Raw genomic sequence first — 27444 nt, 5'->3', positions numbered from 1 at the left:
CAGGTTGAGATGCAGAGTAGGTTCATCTGAGAAAAGCCACACTCACACTCTGCATTAAAGATTGAAATAGTGTTGACCACCACAAATAGGTCATTCAATTCACTTTAGAGGTCTTGTCCTTTACTTTCCCTGAACCACCTGTATGACCACATAGTCGTACATGGACAGTTAATACTGAAGCGCTGGCAAAGAGATTCTACTTCGGTTTGCCCATACAATGCATTTGACTTGTCAGGCCAGTATTGCTTGTAAAGTACCTTTAATTTCTCGATCAGCTTGCAGTATCCTGTATTGTTTGGCACCCATCCTCCTTGTGACAACATGCAATCTTCCATGTTCCTCGCCAAACTTGGAAGTTGGGTGTCTATCCCAGGCTGTTCTGTCATGGCCTCAAACACCCTTATTTTCCTGAAGATTGCTCGATGCACTTCAATAATTGTACAGTCCCTCTTTTGAAGCGCAACTGACAGTTCCGACAATTCTTGTAAAGCATTGCACATGAGGCCGAGATTGTTAACAAAATCATGTGACGATAAGCACCTGGCCAGGCCTGTGAAATGTTTGTGAAGTGCAGGATAACTTTTCCACACGATGTCTACCATCCTAAAGCTCAGTGCCACCCACCTAGTTTCTAAGATTCTGCCAATTTTGCACAGTTGAATGGCTAAACTGTCTGCGCATTCTTTAAGCTCCATTCGATTTTTGCCAGATGTGCTATGAAGTGCATAGAACTTGTCCATTAGTATTTTGAAATGGTTAATAGCTCCCTTCTCTTTGACTACATCACTTGCAGTGAGCTTTAATCTATGGCAGAGCATTGCCACAAAGCCATGTTGGGGAAAATGGCTTGCAGTCTGCTCATCACATACCATCACAGGTTACTCTGATTAAGCATTTGGCGAGAAAGTGTTCAGTGAAATTCACACTCTCTATTGCAGACAAACTATGAACAATTCCCTCAGCAGTTAGATCATCCAATTCAACCATGTCCGGCATTTTTATACATGACCCTAAGCATGCTTTGATGTTATCTGCTTAATTAACGCATGAGCCACACCTGTGTGGAAGCCTTTGCTTTCAATATACTTGGTGTCCCTCATTTACAAAGGTGTTTCAATTTTTTTGTCCACTACCACACATATATATAAAAAATATAATATATATATATATATATACTATATATATATATATATATATCTATATATATATATATATTATATATATATATTATATATATATATATATATATATATATATATATAGATGTGGGTCCATAGATGTGGGTCCTAGCATACTACAGTATACAAGACTAGAAAGTGCCAGATTAAGCACATAAAAGACTGCATCTCCCACGAGACAATGCAGGCGTTGTGGTTAATAGAACCTACAGAAATGTTGGCCACCAAAGAAACTACAAGTGCCAGGACAACTCCAGATGATTAACAGGTGTTAGTTTTGTAGGTGACTGTGCTGGTTAACAATAAAAGGAAATTGTTTCCTTTGTTCGAGGTCCATCTGGGGAAGGCTGATGGTGTTGACTGTTAGATTTAGAGGGTGAAAGAGAGTTGAAAAAATATCAAGAGAGTATTAATAAAAGAATTGAAAAATTGTCAAGTAGCTTAGCTACCCAGTGGGTGAGATAGGGAAAACAATTACAGTGAAGAAAGCGCTCCGAGAGGAGATAGGTGTTGTTTAGTTCAGTTTTGTTTATGTGGGGTATTAAACAAAAGTGAAATTCAGACAAGGAAATTCACACATTATTAAATAAAACAGTCCAGGGGTGTAGGAAATATAGCTACTGATTTTTTATATACTACCAGTACAGAAGGTTATTAAAAAAGGAAGACATGCCAGTAGACTGGAACTATATTGGCATATAGAAAGATAACTCTGAAACTAATCAAATTACACAGTATTGTAAATTGGGTAGTATGGAGTGAGGTTAGCGGGATCATTACCATTAAGGTCTGGAATCCCAGTTTACATTTTGTTGAACATGAACCCACAAAGAATATAGTATTTACATCCTAGCAAACACCACTGATTAACATGAATTACATTACAACATCCTTACTGGAATAGTGCTGTCACTGATTTAAGATTTTAGGATTCCCCTTGAAGCCTGCCTTGTTGTAAAGTTGCTGCCAACATTAGATTGCTGCTCACTGATCTTTTCTTGTGATCGGGCAAAAATAAATAAATAAATAAATGTATGATTATCACAAGCTCCCAAAACAGACTGCCATAGGGAATTGGCCACCTTGCTATCGGCTTGTACTGGAGGGAACTGACCTGCTTGAGAGTTCTATTGTTATCACATTGCATTGTCAACTAACCATGTGAAGCAGAATGCATGCTCCCTACAACAGTGTTTTTTGGGCATATTTTGTTAAATAAAATCAGCTGCTTAGTGATGGTAGGGGCATGTAATAAGATATTTACTTTTAGGAAACCCTGTACATATAATTTTCTGAAAATTTAAAGACACTTTTGGACATTTACCAGTGTCCTACACTGGGCTATCAAATTATGATAGTCATATTTTGTGCCTTTGTTTGTTTAAACATTGTATACAGTATAGCAGTAATTTTCTCCAAAACATTAAGTTGATGATTTATAAAGGTGAGAATTTTAGAAATAATTTTATTAAAAACATGTAGACTGTTTCTCAGCTCCAACATAAATAGAAATACCAGTAATTTAATTAAGTCATTATTTACTGTACTCTCTTTGAAAGGAGGTTTAAAAGTCAATGAATCTGGAGTCTGGTTCAAGGCATTAATTATTTCCTGTCAAATATACTCTGCGTGACATTCCCCTTGGTGCTGCTCCTGAAATACACCGGTCATAGTTTTATACATGTCAGGGTTTAATTATTCATTGTATCAAATGCTTTTCGATGAGTTGCCTCAGAAAGATTACATAGCCAGTTTTATTGTCACTTTCTTCCCTCAAGCATCCCCTTTGAGTACTTGTCCTATTTCAGCAGCCGTGTGCGAGATCTGAGGATCATTTGTCAATAGTTGAACAGCCCTGGTGTTGTAACAAGCTAATTAAAGTTTACAGTTTGCGGTGACAATGACTATATATTTTTTAAATGTCTGGTGTGTCTGAGTTTGAAAATTTTCATATTTCATGAAATGAATTGAAAGGGTTTTGTTATTGACTTCCAGCATAATGATTGCATCACATAATACATATCTAATACAATATAAGCAGGAATGTTATTTGTTTCTTTTAGTATTATATTCTACCATTGAGTGCTGTATACTTGTGAATCAAATACAAAAAGACACCATCCACACAATGTAATAGATTATAATTCAGTAGCAATATATTTATAGAGGAGAAATCAACAACAACATAATACATTATAAAAACAGTCAATAACGTTTTTGTTTTGTTTTTTTCTTTTTTGTTTTTTTAAATAGTCCTTACTTTGTTAGTAAGAGTCTGATGTTATTATGGGATTTACAGGATTACTGGGGGTTAATGAAACCTACAACCCCATATTTATTTCTGGGAAAGATAATAGATCACCACCATGATATTTACTCTGGGATTTCTGCAAGTTATTGTTGTCCTGTTATTATGGGATCATTGCGGGTAACACAATTGTGTCTAATTACTGTGTAATTACATAAGTTACTTGACAATTTATACAATTACTATGGTATAATGCATAGTTAATGTACTTAATGTATATCTTTTTGCATTATATTATCCTAACCCTCTTCTAATACAATTGTGTATTTACATATATTTTGCAAAAACATTTATATATTTACTACATTGTAAATATGCATAATATTGTAATTATGTGTAAGTACACATGTATTTATTATGTAACTACTATGTAAATACACAGTAATTAAATATGCTTAATGTAAAAATGTGTTACCCATTTCAATCACTTGAGCTACAGGTTTTTTTTTTTTTTTTTTTTTTAAAAGGGCTACTTATAGTGACAATAGTAGAAGGGTTTATTGCTACTGTAAAACAAACACTGGTAACTGTACATTGAGGCTAGCATTCCAGCAGCTGTAGAATAAATTAGGCACATACGCATGCATGGGCTTAAGAAAAAAAAAAAAAAAAAAAAAAAAGCAGGACGTTTGAACACAGTGTAAACACAAGGCACTGCTGGAATATTTGAGCAATTTCTGACAAAGTGAATCTATGGCAGAGCATTGCCACAAAGTCATGTTGGGGAAAATGGCTTGCAGTCTGCTCATCACATACCATCACAGGTTACTCTGATTAAGCATTTGGCGAGAAATACAAGTGAAATTCAGACAAGGAAATTCACACATATGAAATAACACAATCCAGAGGTGTAGGATATATATATTCTGATATGTGTGTGTGTGTGTGTGTGTGTGTGTGTGTGTATATATATATATATATGGGATTTTCAACTATGGATAAACTCCCCATGTAATGCATTTACTAAAGTATGCTGAGAGCAATTTCTAACACCATTGTGCCACCAACAGTATTATTCACCCAAAGAACTTACAGGGCCAGGTACAGTAGCAGTACGGAGAACAAAAACAGATTATATAAATTAGACAGTTGGCATGAATAAATCGTTAGAGTAATGAAGGCAGAGAAGAAATCAGGTTAATTCTGCAATCAAATAAACAGTGGAAAATAAAGGTGACTTGGGGAAATGAGGAAACAAACACGTCAAAGGAAATTAAAATGAAGTTTCTTTTCTATCGTTACATGTCACATGTTCTTTTATTAAAGTTGTGTTAAAAGCTTTTAGGCACTTATACATGATCTAACTACGATACATCACATGTTATGTAATTGTCTCTGTTTGTACTAATTAATTGTATTTTGTACAAACAGCTTAATTTCAGAGGTTATGTTTATACTAAGAATATTCAGAGAAGAACCTATAGTATATGTATTACAGAGGTCCCCAGCTACTGTAAGGTGAAATTATCTTATCTTGTTTAATTAGGTGTCCATAATAGTAGCTAATTAACACAAAATAAGACTCATAATCTGCTATTTATAAATAAAGCTAAAGAGAGTTTAAATTTTAAATTGAAAGCTAATTCCCTAAACATCTAAACAAACACCAAAACCTTTAAAACATCTGCCGACTACGGTATTCATACAGTTCTCTGTTTAACACCCACATTTTGAAATTCTAAATATGATCTACAAGTCTCTTAAGACAATTCTATTGCTAACACACATCTTTCTTATGTGAGGGATTTCTCTTCAAAATGCATACATGATCTGCACTTGACATCTACTGACACATGTTTATTTTAACAAACAGTTCAGTTTTAAGTGCAGTTTGCATTACTTAACTTAATGTTACTCTTGCATAAGATGCCTATAAAACCTCTAAAAGAAAAAGCCCAACTTTGTTGAGTGTGTTTGTGTCTCGGTGAATTCCATTTCTTTTACTTTTATTTTTTGCCGCACAGACAATTATGGATTTAATGCCAACATTAGGCAATTCAGTACATCTCTGTTGCTGAATGGGTTTCAACTTGTGCAAAAGTTGTCAATGAGGCAGAAAGATCACTGAACAGCATTGCAACATGGAGGTTTCTGGACAACACTGAGAGAATGTCACTACTGTATGTGTGCTGCTGTATGTTACTTGGTTGTTAACCATGACAAATGTTTTCGAAAAGCATTAACTATTTTGGTAATTGTGTTGGGGGTATCAGTAATTATGCCTTCGCAAATGAGAACAAATGTAAAAGTTAATTGAGACATAATCCCTTGTGTGAACTATAAAGTATCTATGTAGAGATTACAGATATCAAGTGATTATTGTTTTGTTCCTTCCACTGTAACCACTATGAGGGAGAGAGTGACACGGATGTATTAGGAGATCACACTTTGTATCTTTCTGTGTATGTCTACCTGGAATAACTACACACACATTTAGTTTTTATCACTGGTATACGGGGTGGACCTCCCAGTAATATTTTCATATACAAAAACAATGAAATGAAACAATACTGTTTGTAGATTTCTCCGATAGAAACATGTTGAAATTGAAATTCTGAACAGATGGTAATAGCAGTTATTTGTTGATAATAGCTGGTAATCTATTCTGAAAAGTCGCTTTTGATACATTAAGATAATATTCTCAGGAGCTAAATGGAAGGTAAATGATACATTACAGTAAATACCCAATATCTCCCAGTGCTCATATGCAGAACATTATGCAGCGCTAACTTCGTTTATGGTACATGTGGGGGAGTCGCCTGAAATCCGATAGATGTACTGTATGTATCAAATTTGTCTCTTGTAACTAATTAAATTATGTAACCAGATTTATTTTTATTTCTTTGACCCACGTTAATATACTGAGTAGAAAAAAAATGGTGCTATATGTTTTCTGCTCTACATTATTTAATGTATGCTGATGATAAAACAGAAGCTATTCCATGCAATCCAAGTGAAGAAAAAAGAAGAAATGAAAGAAAGAAGGTAGTTAGATGTTCCTATACAGACTGTTAGGTCAGGGCCCAGTTGACAGTGTTAAATATGATATTAGTCTTTGCATTGTCTGTTGCACCCACATCAGAATTTGGCTTGAAGTCTACTTCTTTCACATCCCAGTTATAAAAACTTCAATCAATTTTTAATTTTTTTTTATTTTTTTATTCTTAAATATTAGGTTGTCCATATTTAAAGGCTCTACTGTATATGCTAATTTGTTTTTATATTTCAATACAAGTCACTGGGAAAATAGTGAACTTCTGAAAAATGGGCTCAAAAAAAGCACACCGAGTGATTATAAACATTAAAAAGGCACCGTCAAAGGATCATAACATCATCTCCATGCTCCTAGCGCTTGTAACCAAGTAGCTTGTTTCACGAGCACAACAAAAAACAAGTAAAGAAGATGAGATAGAGCTATAGCAAGAGATTGTGAAGAAAGGGAAAGATAAGACAGCTAGAGGGGATGCTGAGGAGAGACAGAGGAGAAGGAGATGAACAGAGCAGATCTGATAGGGAAAAAAGTGGGAAGCAGGAGAAAGATAAGAGTCTAAGAAAAAAACAAAGCAGGAAAGGGGGAGCACTGTATGGGTTGTGTTTTTAAATGTAGACAGTCGCAGGCTATCCATTCATCCACTGAAAAATACTTCAGGAGCATTATTATTACATAAAAGGTTGCTGGTTCCTGATATGGTTTCTGAACACAGTTTCCTCCCTCAACCCTCACACTTTCTCCATCTTGCTTTTAGTTTAATCTTTAATAGTGAGCTCTCTCAGCATCTGGTGGTTAAAACAAACATCTTTATAAAAATAAAACAAAAACACGAAATGACATACTAAATCCAGACTGTGGGTTTATTGAATTTGTCAATTACACAATGATCACTGGTCTTTGTAGACCATTCATAACTGAACCTTGTATTTATTTAATGGAAAGCCTTGAGGTATAGGGAGGTAATCATCGATCTGTACACTTTCTAAGGATGGCAATCTTTCTGCGTGATAGGCGGTATTAGACTCTGATATGAATTTGCTCTTCCTTCCTATCCTTGATTAATTTGATTATTGTTTCACATATTGCTTTAGGGTACAATACAGTACAACATGTAATGGCAATATCATGGTTTAATACAATATAGCTGTTTTGTAGGTAGAAGATCAGGGGGCAGCTGTTGAACTCTATAATCAAATGCCATATCCCTATGCTTCTAATACAGAAAACTCCAACTGAAGTGAACTCCAACAAAGATATACAAAAATGTACCATAGTTGACAAGAAAAGTTTCTATTATCATATGAACGAATGCAGTATGAAAACCAAGACACATGCTTACATGTTTAAAATCCTGCATTGTGGCTTGTAATTATATCAGATAAAGTGGTTGGTATGTTGCAGGTGCAAGTCAACTGGAAAGAAACTAACACCTCAATAAGATGATCTGCACCTGAAAGTCCACTATTATTTTGGTAATAACACTTTACTCAAACTAATTTACAAAGGCCTTGATAAACATTCAGTTAAAAGTGGTTTCCTGAGGTTGAGGTCGGGTAATAAAAATACTAGTACTAGTAGAGTAGGGGACGATAAAAAACTGATCAAATTAGAGTGAAATCACTTTCAATTCATACTTGACCTAGGCTGGAATTGAAGCCAGTGGCCCAGAGGTAAAGACTTTCACAGCTGGGTCTGCCAGGAATACAGCATTGAATTTATTGTAAACATTTCCAAGGGAGATGATACACCCATTCAGGCTGACCTATTTAGTTAGAATTATGTCATAGTATGTTTCTCATAATCTTAACTGTGTGAACCAAGCTTGAAGGTGACCCTCCTAGCCTACAACAACATAATCATTCCTTTTATTAATTTTAGCACTATAATGACTTCATTGTGTAGGTGACATTGCTTTTTATGTGTATTAATAGCAAAATTGCTACATCAGTAATGGAGCAGAAGGAGGTTGTAGCCCTTATATTCAAACATTCAAGTACCGTGCATCACACATTTAACATATTACAATATTTAATTCCCATCTGATATCTTAATGCTGGGGAACACCATTTTAATTTATTTTTTTTATTTGTATTAAATAATTGTAAAATAAAAATTAATGTGTTTTTTGAATTTGTGTTAATCTACAGCCCTAAAAAGTCTCATGAGACAAGTAATGACATGTCATATGAGGCTGTGTGGTCCAGTGGTTAAAGAAACAGGCTTGTAACCAGAAAGTCCCTGGTTCAAATCCTAGCTCGGCCAATGACCTCAGCAAATCACTTAGCCTCCTTGTGCTCCATCTTTCAGGCAACTGATGCATAGTTCACACACCCTTTTGGCACCATATAAACATTGTGAAACCCAGCACAGGTGGTACCAGTACATAACAGAGACTCTTAAATGGAAAGCCAACTCAAACAACTGGCAGTCCCCCAATCCAATCTGGTTTTAGACCAGGCCATTGGACAATAGCATCAGTGATTAAAGTGGTTGATGATATTTCAAGTGACTTGGATAGTAAGCATTTGGCGATCTTTATTGAACTGTCCAAGGCTTTCAATACTGTGGACCACAAATTATTATGTGATAGGTCGAGAGAATTAGGTTGGTCTGACAAAGTCATTGACTGGTTTTATAGTTATTTAACAGATAGACAACAACAGGTAAAGGGAGGAAGTATTTCTATCTTAAAGATTTTAAAAAAGTGTACCACACGGCTCTATCCTGGATCCAGCACTGTTTTCACTGTATATTGATGATGTGTGTCTGAAATCTGAATGGAGTCCATTGTCATCTATATGCGGATCATATAGTGCTTTATACTACTGGATACTCTGGCACAGACACAATTAAAAAAACTCCAACAGGCTTTCAATATTGTACAACAAATTTTTTTTTTAATTTGATGAAATTAAGTTAATATTTTTTGGACCTAAATTTGACTGAATCCTTCATTCGTTTGCTGGAGAGCCTCTTCAGGTGGTGGGAAGTTATAAATATTTTGGGATCTGGCTGAATCCATTCCTGAAGTCTGATCTGCATATTTCAACTGTCTCAAAGAAAATAGCTGAAAAACTGGCTTTTGTTTTTCGACAATGAAAAAATGTTATGCTTCAAAGTAGAACTCATGTTATAAAGTAGATGCATTTTTCCTTTGTTTGATTATGTTGATACTTTATTTTTACATGCCTATGCTAAGGAATAAAAAAAAAAAAATGGGATCGACTAATGAAGAAAGCAGCCAGATCTGTATTAGAATGCCACCGTCAAACCCATCACTGCCACTTACTGCCTTCTCTGAATTGGGTACTTTTTGTGTTAAATTGTAATAGGTTTGTTGCCAGGTTACCTAGGTTTGTTGCTACAGATAAATATATTTAAGTATAGTTTACAATCTAGTCTTGCACTTATTTATCAAGTGCCTTGGAGAAGGTCGTAGGCTGGCCGATCAGCATTTAACTACAGTGCCCCCTATGGCATGGAATAGTCTGAACAAGAGTATTCGGGATATGATGGATAACAGAAATGTATCAGCTAAACAAAGAACAATGACTAAGATTATATTTATTTCAATGAATAGGTTCTAAGAATTATCGAAGTGTAAATGTTTCTGATCCCAGATTGAATGTATGATGTGATTGTCTTTAAGAGTGATGTTATCTTTAAGGGATGTGAAATTAATGCTGTCTGTTTCTAGTCATCTTGCCAGGATACTTGTAGAAGAGGCCTTGGTCTCAATGAGTTTTTGACTGGTTAAAGAATGAATAAATAAATATGATGATGTGCCAGGGAGGCCACAAATAGGCTGATTCTAGCAGAGTCTAATGTTAGCATGAAGTAAATAACTGCTATTCTCATGTAATAAAAATCTAATTTAATCTACATTCACTCCTTGTATTTTGCTTCATGAAAAGTAAAAACTACATCAAAAGACAATATGGTTTTAAAAAATGAGTTTCACAAGTATGAGCAGAGGATCAAAGAAAGCTATCAAGGTAGTTCCTTTTTTCTCATTCTCAGTGTGAACCAACCCATTGTAGGTCTCTGCAGCTAATTGCAATTGCTTATTTAGGTGTAAAATGAATTCAAACAGCACCCAACTGAGTTTTAAAGGAAAGGACATGGAAAATCAATGCAAACAATGACAATGTAAATGCACCAATAATCATCATCATATTTATTTAACCCTTTCCCTCCTTGTTTTTAGCATTTCAGCCTATTGAATTTAATGCAATGGCAAGGACTGGATGTGAACAGATATCTTCAGTTAAAAAAAGAACTTATCAATCAACTAAAGTGACTCTCAGAGAGGTACGTATGTGTCTTAGGTTGATGTCTGTAGTTTTAACTCATCAGCCACTAGGTGGAGATCCATTCAATTTCCCCCCTGCTTACTTAAAGCTCGTCCTCAAGCGTAAATACAAGTGAGTGTCCACTAGCCTCAGCTCAGAGATCATCCCCACAAGCACTTGGGGATCCAAGCAACATTAAAGAGAATCACATGTCTTACAAACCAGCATTCATGATACAGCTTGCAATACAAAGAACACAGACATTAAATTAGCCGTTTCAACCATATGGTATTCTTTCCCAAGGGCTCCACTGTAATGACTTGGAATCTCATCCCATGGAATTATGTGGAGAGGTAAGAGCACAATCTGTGAAACTCACAGTTCAAAGACAAACATCTTACCATTCAACTAAAAAATAAGCTTTCGTCAAGAGGTAAGTTCAGTATTATCAACTCACCAGATGTTAGGAGGAGATCTATTACAACATATTGGACACTGAAGCATTAGGCAGGTGCAAAAAGACCCAATGTGAGGTTTATTAGCCATCATTGTAGGTAAAGTGTTAAACCAAACGTTATATTGTAACTATATATGCCCCTTTTAGTATCAAACAAGAAATTATTTAAGCTAACACAATTCATGTCTTAATTTCAAGAACTGAAGAAATATTAAAATTGAGGTGGACATAGAGAACAACTAAAATCCTTCATGAAATTGAAAATTGGCTGTAAATGCTCAGATCCACAGTTTTTTTTGTTTGTTGTTCCTCACACAAATTAGCTGATAATTTCCAACTGGTGACAAGCTGAGCTTTGCTTCGTCATGTCAACTCCAGGGAAGGGATACGGTACTTCTGAATTCCTTTCATGTCAGTGTCTAGAATAAAAATGTTCTGGGGCACTGCAGCTTCAGGTCTTTTTAAAGAAAATACATCTAGAAAACAACTGGTATTATTTTAGCTTTTAAAAAAATATCTGAAAGGTCATCCTTTAAACAACAAACACTATCCATTGGGGATGCAGCACTGAACAAAGAAAAAAGTTTTTTCCCTTTGTGAATTTAGTTTTTAGTTGAGACTTGGGTAACACTTTACATAACTGTCTTATTACTTTGTATTTACACCGTTGTTACATGTGTATGTAGACATAATTACAATGTTATTATGCATACTTACAATGTACTTAATACACACATTTTTGCATGATATAACCCTAATCCTAACTCTGTCCCTAACCTTAACCCAAACTAAACCTCCCTAACCATATTCATGACACAACCAGAGTTGGGGGAACTCATTACTTAAGTAACGCTCTACTTTATTAATATTACTTTTGTCAACAATGAGGTAATAACAAATTCAGTTTTTAATGGGAGTAATTAGTTACTTTCCACAAAAAAGTCGACTTGTTACCTTTCCTCTGTTGTACACTTAGTGGTCTTTTCTTTAACCCAGGAGTGCGTGCCTGACTCTACGTACCACTTATTTATGTTTACTTGCTGGCTTGCTTGCTTACAGTGGTGGCCACATTTAATACATCACCCCATTATTTTTATGTTTACTGCTTTATCACCACACAGTTTGTCTTTCTATAGACCTTTTTTTATTTACTATTCATGGTTCTAACTTTTATTCTCTTCATACTGCAAAATCATTGAGTCAGGAAATACAGTACATTATGTTTATGCCAAAAAATTTATGTATTTATACTATAAACATTTTAAAAACCTGTTTGAAACAGTTAATAAATGGATTACCAGGCATATAGTTAAAGTAAATAGTCACAGCAACTGTAGATATTTTTATATAGATATTTATAGTTCCTATAGAAAGTCGACACCCCCTTGAACTTTTTTCACTTGTGTCAGTGCCTCAGAGTTTTATGCATTTAAAAGAAAGAAAAATGTAAGCTCTTTTGAAGAGGCTGATTGAGGTGCAGCTGCAAATACATCAGTAGTCAATGCAGCAGGGGTAAGGACACCTTCACTGAACTCCAAAACACTATCTCAAAAACCAAACACTACTTTGTTATTTTATACCATGTGGCCAGGGGCTTGACGTTGATTCCACCAATCATCACTGGTCACATTCAACAGTTTTCTATTCAAACTTCAATCACTCAGTTAATGAAAACTATCAAATATTCAGACAATTAAACAATGAAAACATTGCATGTGGCTGTGCAAAAATGGCCATCTTGATTCCAGCTTCCTTCACGAAATATAGCCGTCAACCACCAAAACTCACCCACACACGTGCACCCATGTGCAGAGCCTCTGCTTTGTCACAGGAAAACATATTTGGCCTCAGGGTTTCACTGCAAGATGATGGTTTGGGTCACGTTTAGACATTTGAGGAAGTAGTTTTTTTTTATATGAATTTTAAACCACAGGTTACATATGCATGGTTTTCAAATCATGGTGATTCACAACAGGTCAAAATATTTAGTTTACCAAAATTTTAGCAAAAAGTGCTCAGTTTTATAAATTATCCTGTAGAGGCAAAACGGTACAATACATAGGAAAATTTCTGCCACTCCCTTCACAGCAAACATAGTCGAGTTAACACTACAGAAGTGTATTAGTCTTCAGGCTGATTCAATTGTCGTCTTTTTTTTGGATTCAGCCAGAAAAAAAAAACCTAAGTTGTTGTGTAACTAGTTCAGAACACTCAAAGGCAGGAAGAAAAATGAGGAACTAATTTGGAGTAAAAAGTGCCAATAAATTATTTACTTTGTGAACATACTGTTTCAAAGAATTAAATAATATATTCTATATCAAGGATATCTTTCAGCTGAACTTTTTCACTTGAAAAAAGTGAACAGTCACGTGTTATACGGAGTCACTCTAAAATGACTATAGGATTATTTTTCCCCACTTATCTATACATCATACTCCACACAAATAAGGGGGAAAAAAGTTTATTAAGACAAATATGGTAGATTAAAAATACAATCGGATAAGTCTTCCCCCCACTGAGTTAATATCTGGTGGAAGCACCTTTGGCAGCAATTACAGTTGTGAGTCTGTTGGGATAGGTCTCTACCAACTTTGCACACCTAGATTTGACAATATTTGACCATTCTTTGCAAAACTGTTCAAGCACTGTCAAGTTCCTTGGGGAGTGTCGATGGACAACAATCTTCAAGTCATGCCACAAATTTGATTGTATTTAGGTCGGGGCTCTGACTGGGCCACTCAAGGGCTTTTACCTTTTTGTTCCTTAGCCACTGCAGTGTAGCTTTGGCTATGTGCTTTGGGTCATTGTCATGCTGAATGGTGAACTTCCATCCCAATTTCAGCTTTCTTGCAGATGGTTTTCCTCAAGGACTTCTGTGTACTTTGCTCCATTCATTTTCCCTTCTATCCTGACAAGTACCCCAGTCCCTGACAATGAGAAACATCTCCATAACAATGCTGCCACCACCATGCTTCACAGTAGGGATGGTGTTCTTTAGGTGATGCACTGTGTTGGGTTTGCGCCAAACATAACACTTTGTATTTTGGCCAAAATATTCCATTTTAGTTTCATCAGACCACAAAACTTTGCCATATGGCTACAGAATCTCCTGAGTTTTTTTTTTTTTGCTTTTTTTTTTTTTGCACACTTCAAACTGGATTCAAGGTGGGCTATCTTGAGTAATGGCTTTCTTCTTGTCACCCTACCATACAGGCCAGATTTAAGGAGTGCATGGGATATTCTTGTCACATGCACACTTGACCAGCCTTGGCCATAAAGGCCTGTAGCTCTTGCAAAGTTGCCATTGACATCTTAGTAGCCTCTTTGATCAGTCTCCTCCTTGCTCGGTCACCCAGTTTGCAGGGACTGCCTGATCTAGGCAGGGTCATGGTGGTGACTTACACCTTCCACGTCTTATTAATCGTCTTGACCATGCTCCAAGGGATATTCAAGGCCTTTGATGTGTCATCCCGGAATTCTTTTGAAAGCACCTTGGTGCTTAAGGCGATTGGTTACATCTGAGCTAATTTAGGAATGCTATAACAATGGAGGTGGACAATTATCCAACTAAGCTATTTAAATTTTTTTTAATTAATTTTCTACAAATTTCTAGAATATTTTTTACTTGGAAGTTGTGTGGTAGGATGTGTAGATAAATGAAAAAAAAAAATGAAAGCATTTTAATTCCAGGATATAAGGCAACAAAATGTAAAAATGTTGAAATGGGGTGTAGACTTTCTATAGGCATTGTGTGTGTGTATATATAATATATATATATATACACATATATTTTTTTTGAAAGGTCATTCACTGTATAGTTATCTAAGGGGTTCCCAAGCTTTCCAGTAGAGGTACAGCTGTTTTCATTTTGTTCAGGGTCATTTCTCATATTTCAGAATCCATCCTTACTGTACTCGGTTATACACTGTCTGACTGACTGTATGGGGAAGAAAATATGTCAAGAACTTCTACTAAAACCACACATTGGCCCACATTCTCTCTCTCTCTGTATATATATATATAAAAAAAATTAAAAAAAAAAAAATTGCCTAGTTTGTTCTCCTTACAATCCCAGCTTTTTTCATTGTATAATAGTACATATTGTTAGCGAAGGCACAAGCAGATATCAATGTTGCACTCGAAATAACTCCACACACCCAAAAGCATTATTACTTTTAATTGATTCACCGGTCTGGGGAACATTGCTTTGTCAGGGTTCATTGAGAGAGAACATTTTTGTTTGAAACCATCTCACGGCCCACAAGGATCCCAGGCCTCCAGTTTGGTAACCCCCGATGTAATATATAACCATGCAGAGGATAACCTTTTAAAATATGTATTTATTTATTCCATCTCCATAGAGAATGCAGTTATACAAAGAGGTATTTTAATTATATTTTAGTCACTGAAAAAAAACACCATATTAAATAAGACATCAATACAAAATGAATAACAAATTGTAAAGCGTTTAAAAACTACCCTGTAAAACAATACTCTATACCTTTCTGTTCAAGAACCTAAATATGCGCAACAATGTTTTGTTCTCATCTTAAAATAGATCTCAGCTTTGAGAAAGAAACAAAACAATATTATCTCCCTAAGATAATTATCTTGCCTCATTCGAAAACAAGTACAACAACAAAATAGGAAACAAGAAATTAAAATAATAAATCAAGTGTTATCTGCCAGGGGGCAAAATTAATATGCTGTTAAAATTGAATTAGAGAATTTTTTAAAAAGTTTTGGGGGATGGGGGTGCATGGGGCTTCGTAATAAAGGGTTATGAAAAGCCAATTTATATGGCTGGTTTTACATGCTCTTTTTATCCTTTTGGGCTATCTATGGTAACACTACATTGATCAAGATTTTTGATAATTGGGGAAGGTGAAACCAGATGAAAACTGCATGGTGGATATGTACAATGCATCTAGTCTTTAACTTTATTACAAATAAGTAATGTAATTTAAGTTATTTTTTTTTTTTTACTAACAAGAAATTTCTCCTTATAGACATTTAGGAGTTTTTTTTTTTTTTTTTTTTTTTTTTTTTTTTTAAAGGAGACTTTGGAAAATTGGAAATGATAAATTGAAACCCCTATTAGAGAGAGTTGGGGATATGTTATAAACGTCACGATAAAAATCTGAACATTGTCAAATCTTAAGATATACTGGTAATGTCAACATTTACCAAGCAAAGCAGTAAATTTCCGAATATACCTGTTTACTTCAGACATTCACAGTATATCTCAAGAATAACCAAGTGCCTTTGGCTAATGACCAAATTTCTTTCTTTCACACATTGTAAAGCTTTAGGAGTCCTGTGTAACTCAAAGTGCCACAATAGTCTACCATGCTGCAATAAGGAAATAAATATATCTATTCACAGCCTGTGGTTGTGGGGTTTTGCGTCATAACCAAAGTGTGAATGATTTAATTTGCATGTTCTTTTTCATCAAACTACTACATATTTGGAGTACAATATCCTTCAACACCACTGTAAATTGTTTTATTTGCAAATTTACCAGAATGTTGGTTGTTACATAAGTGGATCACAATATTGTTCAGTACCATGATGAACTAGTTTAAATTGTTCAATTGTGCATTATTGTAAGCTCATTGATTATTTTGTTAAAGTTAAATGTGTATGCAGAAATAAATGTATTATTCAACATTAATGTTTTTGTTAATTACATATTCATATACAGAAATGCATATATTGTTCGACATCAATGTTTTGTTAATGGAAAATGTGTCCTGTCACAAGAAACATCCATAAGATGTTTCTTCTGCTTTAAGTGGCAAATTAGCACTTGCAGTCACTTCAGTAATAAAGATGTTTCTAATACACCCCTCTGCTTTCCAATCCTTTTCAGGGAATTACTTTTGAAACTGTAGGTGAAGGCTTTCCAAGTGGCTGGTGATAATGGATTGTAAGTCACTGTGACGGAAATATAATGAGTTCTGGTTGGAAAGCTCCCTCCCGACCTGTGAGGGCACGAAGTCGTGAAAAGGAAAGTCTTTGGACAGGCTGGCCAGACAGTTAATTTCCAGGATCGGGAAGTCAGTCAGCCTGGAAGGTGGCGAGACTCCATTGCATGAACGTATTGACCTGGAGGGTAAGCGAGGTAGCAGCTGCAAGCAATAAAAGCAGCTGCAATCGTTTACCAAGGGGTTGCATGATAACATAAAGGGGCGGGACAATTGCTAATCTTTTCCATCGCTTGGGTTTGTAGTTATAAACTGGAAGGACCATGTGAGACGCAGAGAAAATCATACTTAAAATATTTGTGAGTTTTTTGTTTGTTTGTGTCCGTTTAAGTAACTGTCTGTTTTTATATCACTAGACGGCTAAGCACGTATCCGGAGCTGTCACCTTGGGCCAGCACTAAATCGAATCAACACTGCACTTAGCTCACTGTTTAAAATTGTTATCACCGACATCGATTTTGTCAATGAGAGTAAGGGCAGATGTATCTCGTCCTTGGAGTGACATGTTAAGAATATTCAAGCGATCAAAAATATCTGCCAGGTAAGCTAGCAAAGCAAGCCATTTAGCATCTACACGCTTTTCAGCCAACAAATGTTTGAGCACCTGTGACCAGGATGACTGGTGGTGATGGCAGGCCAGGAAATGAATCAACAACACACAAGGGAATCAGCTTTTATGGTAGCAAAATATTATTACTATGGTGAAGAAAGAACATGGACAGACAATGGGTAAGGAGGGATAGAAAATAAAAACACAATAAAACAAAACAGCAGAAAAAAACCTAAGTTGGTTGCTAAGTAACTAGTTCAGAATGTTCAGACAAAGGCAGGAAGAGAAAATGAGGACTCATTTGGAGTTAAAAGTGCCAATAATAATAAATGAACATATCCGTTTCTTAAACTAACTAATAATATATATATATATATATATATATTAGTTAAATTAGTATTGTCACGACCCCATTGAAAGGCAACCCACAGTTTGAGAACCGCTGGTCTAGTGGTTCTTTGAAGGGACAGTGGGGACTACAATATCTGTTTTAGAACTCCCTCATCAAGAGATCAGGCCTTCCAAAATGTGAGCCAATTCCAATTAAATATTTGACCTTTTCTGTGTCTTTTCCCTAATGTTTTTTCATCTTAACAAGTGAAAGTTAGAGTATCAGAACAGCCAGATAACGATATAAAGCTCCTTATGACAGAACCATAAATTTCTTTATAGGTGATAAAGTATTTTATTTGCTACCATGGAAGATGCAAATGAGTGTATCTTAGAAAGAACACAGTTTTCTGAAAAAAGTAAGTAGATTCAAATTTCATTTTCTTTGTCTTACAGCCTTTTTTTTTTCAAAATTTGATGCTTCTGTTTTAGGAACTTTAACCCGAGTTCAGGACCTGCTTTACAGCTCTAGTTGCTTGTCATATATATTTGTAATCAGCCATCATTTCTTTGTAGAACTAAGAGCCGTATAGTGATCATAACTTTTTTGAAAAAATATATATACTTAATTATATATATGATATATATATATATCTTCGTATTGCTATATATATATATATTATATATTCGTCATTATATATATATATATATATATATATATATATATATATATATATATATATATATATGTAGTTTGTGCCACTTTCAGGATGCCTCGGGGGGGGAAAGAATAATATTCAGAATAAGCGACTATCCAATTAACACTGGAACCGCCATGGCAGTCATTTTGATGGTTTTCACTTTTAAAAATGTAAATTACTTTGCGTGTGTGAAAGATACGTGTGTAAATGCCCATTCTTGACTTTTCCTAAATACGTGTTTTAAATACCCTGATGGTGTTTGAAAGGCACAAATAGAAAAAAAAGTTATAATCCACTATACCTAGAACTGCCAAGCAGTTGTTTTGACTGCCTTTTACAATACATGTTTTTATTTTGAATATAACCTACAATATTCTATTTTATTTGGATATACAAGCCTGTTATTTCTACTGGGTCTGGCAGCCATAAATTCCTTTGTTTTGTACAAGGGCTGCACCAGGGAAAATATCAGTAGGAGAGATTTCATCTTGAATCTAGCCACAGCGCTTCGACAGAAACATTTAGATCAGAAAACTGCAACGCAGCAGACTGAAACATCTCAACCTGGATTCTGTGTTGCACTAAATGACACGAGAAAAAATGTTACTTTTTGGTTTTTTTTAAATTATGTTTATTTGGAAATGTTTATTTATATGGGAGGGGTGAGCTTTTTTTAATTTCATTTTTTGAAGTAGTGCTCTATATGAGGTAAGTTAGCAAATAAACCCTTGTAAGTTTAATTGTTCATTTAAATATGGCATTTTGGCTGTGTAGATATTTGATATGATGTGCTTGAATAAAACTCGAGTTGATTTCGATTGTCTTTCATTTTAATATTGATGATGTTTAAAATGTACTGTGATAATGACTGCCGGAGGTGGTTTTAGGTACGAGTATAACCACGGTGGTTCTAGTGTTTAAAGAGAGGCAGTTGAGGCAACCTTAGTCACACTTTTTTCTTGATGAAAAAGAATGAAATCACATATCAAATCACAGGAGACTAATGTAATTTACACAAGTCACAGTGTAATCACATACTCACTGCACAGTGCCACGCGACTTGTCTTGCTCAAAAAAACGATTTCCGTTCATTTGAAAATACTGTATCCCAATTAAATAAAGTGAGATCCCAATTAAACGTTGTATCCCATTTAAGCAGAAATCACAATTATCAGTATCCCAGTTGTATAAAGAACATTTGTTTGATCTAGCCTACCTTATATGCATCTGACAAACATTAAGAACCAACGACCAGCTCCTGAACTCAAAGCACTTTACAACCTTTATAACACATTATTGTAACCATTATACATTCATTTAAAAAAATCATTAAGCATGATGTCTCATTTTTCTTGACATCTTATGAGAAGTGTGGCCCAATAGTATTAAAAGAAGACCTTGCGCTTCAGTAGACACCTGGAGATGGATCCAAGAAAGACTACAAAACAATGAGTAAACTGATGGGGCAAATGGGTGCAGGGATTATGTACAAATGCGTATAAAATAAAAACCAGCAAACCAACCCCTAGATGCAGGTTTGCAGCTAATTAACCATCTGATAGCACAGGTACAGTATTAGATAAGTTGCTTGTTGAGATAGTCTTGTATTACAAAGTAGCTGAACAAGGGCAGTTTTTTCAGGATGGATAAATGGCATATTATCTGATCAAAGCACCATTAAGCCTAACCATTGACAGCATGCTCCTTTTAAAGCAATTGATGGAAACACTTGGATAGTGATTGGGAACAGCAGTAACTAAAATCAAAGAAATGATCTTTTCTCAAGAAAAAATAAAATAAAATCAACTACCAGTAGCCTCTTGCGTTCCACTATTCCTTTTCATCCTGTGGAAAGTATAGATTTTTTTTCTTCAGGCCTAGATGAGATGATTTCTCTATAAGGGCTGTCTCTAACAGATGTACTGCCTGGAGCTTATGATGTTTCACAGTTTCTTTCTTAATATTCTGGTGATGAATTCTGAAGCTCTGAAGAGTTGCAGCTTCTCTTGATTAGCAGGTGTGATGGGGGCAAAATGTCAGAATAGACACTGTGACCTTGAGGGGTAATGCGGTCATTCTCCAATCCTGTGGTTGTTCACTCGTCTTTTTCCCGGTCTCCAATATTCTTCTGTTAGGCTCTGTTGTTTTAGAAACACCCAAGAGACACAATAACAACAACATGGTCTGCTCTCTCTCTGCACGCCAAGTGACCAGACCACCTCCAGCCAGAAATCTCTTGCTATTCCACACAGTCCCCTTATCAATCCATCACAGCTACTCAGTTATGCTTGTGACCCTACCCGGGTTTAATAGCAGCACAACCTGAAACACCTGTGTTTTCGTCCGTCCCAAGATGGCCACCTCAACCAGACCCTATGCTTAAGGCATGCTCTAGCTTAGTGAGGTCACGCAAAGAGGTCCCTTTAGTGCCTCCACCTCTCGTAAGGCCAAATTTCAGTACTTTTACAAGCCATCACCCTGCCAACCTTGTTTTTTCATGTTTAGACAACACTTAATTATATATGTATTCAATAGCCTGGTTATTGTTAAGAATGTAAAGAACTGTAAATTGAAATGTGCTCCCTGAAAAAGAACTGTACTTTATCAGCAGGATGCTCGTGTCAGATTTAGGAAGTATATCTCAACCTTGAATCATACCTAATTATCATTACCATTTTGCCTATGGAAAAGTTGTGTAATAAATCACTGCAAAAGCAAACCTTCAAAGCCTTTCATTTTTAATGCAGGGGTCTCCAATCCTGGTCCTGGAGGGCCAGTGTCCCTCCTGGTTTTTGTTCCAACTATCTTAATTACTTAATTGGACAGATTAAGTAATTTAAGATATGGTCAAAATAAAAACCAGGAGGTGACACCAAACCTCCAGGGTCAGGATTGGAGTTGTTATATTATTCAATCCACTATGTAGGGTGGTTGTTTAGTGTGAGAGTTCTATCTATCATTTAGGATAGGTGAAATTTGAGAGCATGTTGCTTCTTTAACTTCTAAGAATCTATTAGTGCAAAGACAGCTGTTTATTTATGATGCATGCCAAAGCAATTATCCATTTCAATCTGCTCAGATGTTTCAATGATTATTTGTACATTCATAAATCAGTCTAGAGTACTGTCCTGGCCTCTGAGTTGCAGGAAGCTTCCAACGATCCTATAATGCAGTCTGAAAATCAGCACATATGATTAAGACAGTGGTTGATGGTGCTTTTGACTATATATACTGCTCCAAAAGATCGGTTCAAACAGAAGACCGATGTAAAATTTCAATGTGAATAATAATTTTACTGCTTTTATTATTTTACACATTTATTAATTTGTTTACTAACAATTAGTAAAAACAGTACCTTTTAGCTGCAATTGATTTACAGCCTATGACCTTTGCATAAGGTTCTTGTATTGAACAGAGTGGTTAAAAACCCTTTGTCTTGAGCCACAACGATCAGTAGCTTTTGACGAGTCCATTAGATGTTCGTTTTATACACACACTGCCTTGCGTGGACCAGGAGACAGCGTGAACCTCTACAACAGGAAGGGTTTCTAATCAAATCCCCTTTTAAACCATCCTCGGTCATTTTACTATTGACAGATAGAACACCAGAGAGGTGGGGGGGGGTTGTTAATGTTTCTACACCCTTGTTAATTTCAAGTCTGTTGTAATTCATGACATGCCAGTAAACTATCTTTCACTCAAGATGTGGGCTGACTTACTGTACATAATACAAACATCTTAATAAGCATATGAAACCTCTACTATTCAAAAAGATGTCTGAATAGCAATACAGTTAGTCCTTTAATGTTATCCCTTCAAATTAGACTGAATTTAAGGCTTTCGTGACAACCAAGCAATAATGTAATGTTTCAGAGATGACACGTCTTGTTTTTGGGGATTTCCAATTTTCCTATGAATGGAGACTTTAAATGAATCATGGAATTGTTAATGCAATAAACAATAATTATATTGTGGATGAACACAACAGATTTCAGGAATTTTCCATGGCCCTTGGGTCTATGGATCTTAATTCAATTAAGCATTTTTGGGATGAACTTGAACAATGCATTCATCAAATCCTATTCCTATATTATTAACTGAATAGATTACTATCCCTAGAGATGCTGACTCTGCCCATATATCATCCATTGGCCCATCTTTCCATTCTGTCAGTGACATCACTCCGTGAAAGCTACTTGAACCTTATTCCTTGCTGAGGAACTCTCCCACTCTCTTCCAGGTCCTGACTGAGCCACCCACTACTACTTATTACCCACAGTAACTTTCTCTCTCACTTCTGAACTGAACAACCACCCATCACTGCTTTGCTTCAGTAATCAGACAAGCCCTTAACCTATAGTTTGTATGGCTGCAGGCCATTCATATTCGTATATATTCACCTATTAAAACATGCACAGCAATTTCCATCATGACAACTTTCAGAGTTGCCTAGCTTCTTATTCATTCTTTGATACCCTGTCACATGTTCTAAGTTTTCCCCAAAGTCACAAATCAAGGCTACAATGCAAGAAACATTGGACAGGGGATAAACGATTAAACAGTATTGAATCCCTTGAAATTTACAGGAAATCGCAGAGCAATTGAATCAAAGCCCACAGATATCCCTCAGTCTCAATTTAAATAATTCCCATTCCCATGTAACAGTTGTGAATGCATGGGAGGGAATAGCGATTGTTGCACAGCTGCCCTGCAACCCCCAAGCAAGTCATTAATGCAGCTTTCAGTAACAAATTGCTTTAATTCCCTTCTTTTCTACGAGCCCTTTATTTGGGAGGAAAACTGGCTTTTTTGGATGAGGGTGGATGTAACAAGATTAGCTCTTCTGTAATGGAAATGTTTCCTCAGGGCAGTGTGGTTCAAGTGGAAGGCCACTGGGGAGGAGAGATATGAACAATCAAACTCACAGGGACAGCTTGCACAATCATCTCCCTGTTCTACCGACCCAGTGGGGAGAGCTGTTATTGTGGGAAAACCTTATACATATGAAACATACAAAATAGCTTGCATCTTAAAGTAGATGGCTGTATAACATCAATATCAGAATATGCATATCCAGATGCTGAGCATGTGGATGGTGGAGAACTTGAAAAAGATATGTTTTTCTTCTTCTCCTTAATATTAACTTCACTCAAAACACTAGGAAGTGAACTATCAGGAAACAATTCAAGTCAGGGGACATAGATGAAAAATAGAATGTATTGATGTATTTACCTTGACTGTCTCTTTACCTTCTTATGCTACTTACACCCAACCCCCACCCCCATTGGTTGATCTAGTATTTATTAAATGCATATGGATCAAAAATGAAATAAAAAGGCAATTACAATTGAACATCTGGCTCAGTCATGTCAAAACACCTTTTTCTAGCAAGAATCTTTACAGAAAAAGGCTTCAGAAGTAAATAAAATGCTGAACAGAGTGTTCTGGTCTGCTTTTTGAGAAAAGTTTCATGGACCTCTAAACTGGTGTGCAAAGCCAACACAGGCTTTACAGGAAAATAAATCTGTAGTTAAGGAAAAACAGAATGATTGTAAAAAAAAAAGACCAGTAAAAAAGACCCTGTTATAAAATTCCATTTAAGGCTTAGAAAATGTAACTGACACAATCTTGCAGTTGAAGGCCATGTACATGAAGTGATTGCATCGTCTGCCACAGTTTCTATATAATGCGGTCTTTATGTTCTTTAACAATTCAGGGCAACGGTACTGTGGAGCTAATGGAGAGTTTTAGGGATAATTAAGGTGAGTGGGAGGCAGTGAAGGAGAGGTGGGAATTGAGTGCTTTCATACTAATTAAGGGTATGGTTTCCATTACACGTTCTGCTTTCTACATTAACCACAATTCAAGCTGTATTTCTTCACCATCCCAAATGTGCAGCTCAAATACATTGGTCTTTTATTTTACACTGTTGATCGATTACCTCTTTATTGCCCCATTACGACTTTGACAATAAAATCTTCAGATGTTGACATTATCATTAGGTAATGAACACAATACCGCAGTAAGTCAAGCTAATAGCAGTAAATTGGCCCAATGAGTCAGTGTTCTGAGTGTCTATCACACTTCTGTGGAAATAATTGCTAATAAAATCAGGTAGTACTAGTAAGGTCCACACAGGCTTCTTTCTGCTCCAAAGATGTATATTACTTTCATAAATCTTTTTCTAAGTGTCTGTTTATTAATAATGCAATGATGCCATTTAGTGTCCCAGTAGTGTCAATTACTGACCCAAGCAAAAATAATGCCCAAACAAAAGGATGTAATTAGTTTAATCCTCAATATGTTATCCTGCTCATAAAGGAAGAGGTTGTCTAAATACTATAATGTGCAATAGTAATGCAAAAACAAGCTTGTAGCCCTTGAATATAAGGACTACGTTGGGGTATTTATCTTAGAACATTTTGCATAAGTATAAGGGTGCTTTACCTTACTTAGTTTCAAATTATATATATTTGTATATTTTGTTTTTAAAAAAATGTTCCCTTTAATGTCAAAAACAGAAAATAATGATTATTTTGAAGGTTATCAGTCTGAAAAACCCATAAAAGGAAAAAATAAATAACTGTCCAATGCCTCTGCAGAGTGGTTACATCCGGAATCCATCAGATCTTTGGTTCAGTTTACCATATTGACATATTTAAAAAAAAGTGGTTCTCCAGATCCCACATCCTTTGGTCAAACATAAGCAACACATCAAGCAGCTGCTGGTAGGAGTCATCAAGTCATCTGTCTGTCTGAGCACCAAACCAAAAGGGCCGTTTGTCTCAGTTTCTTTGGAAATGTTTGCCCCTGGCAATGATGACATGGTAAACTACTGCACAGCCTTCTTTTGTGAAATGTGACATTCAGGACTGGTATTTGCAATGGTATGTGCTATGATAAGTGTGAGACTACAAACAGGTCTTTGTTTCCACAGGCTGGAATGGTCAGGGCATTCAGTATTTGTCAACTGTTTGATGTTATTTCATACAGTGCCATCCAACAAGTAGCTATCACTTTTAACTGCTGGCAGAGGCAGGAACTTCGAAAACACTGGTGGTATTTGTGGCCTTTGTGGCAAGACATTTCAATAATGGGTCTAAGTTAGGTAACAAGAATAAATCAACAGTTGAATGAAGAGAGAAAATCCAAAGTAGCACGGCAATGTTGTGTTAGGTGTTTGGCTTGCTGCGACTGGCAAAACTTATTTTTCTTTCTATGCAAAGGAAATTCCGGGTTGTTAAAGCTCAGATTATTAATGCTTTAATATGAACATTGTGGAGTATGCATTTACCAACTGTATGCTACTCATTGCAAATATATTGGTGGAGTTACTGTTTATATTTGTAATAACCATATTGCAATGGAATATTCATACAATTGGTAATCTACTGAGGGATTCAGGAACACTGCACCATATAAAATGTATTAACTACTCTGTAATTACACTATAACACATTAGTATACATGTTTTTGCAGTTACAATGCAACAGTATGCTCAATTACAAGTGTCTTTTGTAATTAAATTGTATTTACATATGTGGTTTCTGATACAAACTTTGCCACCATACATGCAATTATATAGTGATTTAAAGAGTTACACACACGCACAATATATATTGTGAGCAAGTTGCTCATTTTCGGGATTGCAACTGGAGTTATTAGGCAGAAGACAGCAGTTGAAGTTAAATAGGTGCAGCTTTATATACACTGAAACACAAACTCAATATGTAGGGATAGAAAGAAAATAAAATCCTAGCCCACTGCTCGGGCCCTAGTCTCACTGTTTTGATCCCTACTCTTAGAAGGGAGTTTTGGCTAGCCCCAACCTCACCAAAATTAACACACACGTTCCTTTTTAGCAGTATCTAGCTCTGGTCTTTCCAGGAGTCCTCCTCCTGCAATCCCCTCCACAGCCACCAGGCAATGTTCAGGTAAGTCACTCGTTCTGTTAGCAGCTCCACCGATAGTTTCAGTTCCCATTGTGTAACTATGTTCCTTCTGCTTCTTAATTCCACAGGAGAGGAATAATGCCCCTTCAGGTAAATCCTAGGCCCCCAGGGTAATGTAATCCCAGTGTATATTAAATCACAATGAGGAGACCCAAGACCTTGTTCTCTACTCAAGCCAAGTCCGTTTAGCCACGGGTGCTAATTGACAATAGAAAATAAAATAAAAAGTCTCAAACTAAAACATGTTGTCTCTATTTTTAGCACAGTCCATAAACCATGATTACATCCACCTAGTCCATTTGTCATGGTTTTATAACAGTCCATTATTAGTGGCTTTATAAAACACTGTTACAAGTTTGTTTGCAATTACTGTTCCCTTTAACTCCTGTGGATTGTTTACACAGTACCACGTCCTTGATTGCTGCCATATCTCTTTACTGCTAATTCTCTTTGTCAACACTGAAATCTCTTGTGGCCAACGGTATTTTAAAACAGGGTTTGTTCTGTTGAATCACACATTTATTCAACCATTTTTTGTCTGGTAAAACATTTTAAACTCCTGTTGACTATTACGTTAGAGTTGTGCTCTATAACTATGTCTTAATTATTATCACAACAGTCTGTGGTTGCTGTCTTCACTCACAGCGCCTTTGGTTCAACGCAACAAGAACTTTTCTTCTTTTTCACCATATTCCGA

The sequence above is a fragment of the Polyodon spathula genome, chromosome 12 (assembly GCF_017654505.1).
Source record: "Polyodon spathula isolate WHYD16114869_AA chromosome 12, ASM1765450v1, whole genome shotgun sequence".
NCBI lineage: Eukaryota > Metazoa > Chordata > Actinopteri > Acipenseriformes > Polyodontidae > Polyodon > Polyodon spathula.
The sequence above is the reverse complement of the archived record's forward strand: the minus strand, read 5'-3'. Positions refer to the sequence as shown.